Genomic DNA, 1,144 nt, shown 5'->3' on the forward strand with positions numbered 1-1,144 from the left:
GGCTAATTTTGAATAAATAAATTGTATGCATGAAACAAAAAGGCAATGTCAACACAAGTATATGCAAATAATCTGGCATCACATCCCAGGCTTTTATTAAAGCCATTTAGTTGGGCCAAGTGGACAAATAATGCGACTGTTGGTGAAGTTACTTGAATATACAGCATGAAGACAGGCGATCAGCAAATGAAAAGACAATTCAAAGAATTACTTTTAGCTACCCATATTTACAGGAATTCTTAGAGGCAAGGTATGCATGTTTTCACAAAATTTTTGAACATTTAAAAGTTATAATTGAGGCAGAGCAAGTCTACCTAATGAATTTGCAGTTTACAAGAAACATCCGTTCTGTGCAAGACTGACAGAGGAAATGTAATTGCAAAAGCACACCATTAACTAGACATCACAAGTGCAGCACACTGTCTGTATGTGCAGAAGATGAGCAAACTGTCTGAACATTATCTAATAAAAGCACTTATGTAGCTTCAGTCTGTGGATCCTAAACAACAATATACTCCCTCTTAACGTCACATCTAATAGACGGCTAACTTTTCAACTGATTAGTTATGAACTATAGATTATCTTAAAGTAAACAAATGTACTATTTCTTGTTTTGTTCTTTTTTTAATCGTTCAATCATGTTCTGATAATGTTAAATCAAAACCAAAAAAAGACAGTTTAGAGCAACTCTAGTGTAAGAATACACTTTTACATATAGTGCTACAATGTGTGATAATGACAGTTGACTTATTTCCTTTACCTAAGTGAGAGTGCACTTCTACAGCTTTCACCTGACCTGTCCAACATGTTCAGGAAATGCTTAAGTGGTTTATTTTAGTCTTTGTTCCTTACCTTTCCGGCTTAAAATGAATTCTGCTATTTAAAGCTTTCGGATAATAAAAACAACTACTGCCTACAGATGTCTTTCCCGGGTACTAAGAACCCGAGCCCAGCTGCTGGAAATCAAACTGAACACCCAAATCGCTTTTTTCCTGCAGCCAGAGACGTGCAAATTTCAAAAGCCACATCCCTCCATCAGACGTGTGCTCCATCAGCTCACTGCATTAGTCTTTACATTGTACCTGGTGGTGTATGGCTTACTTAGCCATTATTATTTGTCATTCAATGAAGCTCTTTAGGTTGT

Source organism: Oryzias melastigma, unplaced genomic scaffold, assembly GCF_002922805.2.
Source record: "Oryzias melastigma strain HK-1 unplaced genomic scaffold, ASM292280v2 sc01869, whole genome shotgun sequence".
Classification (NCBI taxonomy): Eukaryota; Metazoa; Chordata; class Actinopteri; order Beloniformes; family Adrianichthyidae; genus Oryzias; species Oryzias melastigma.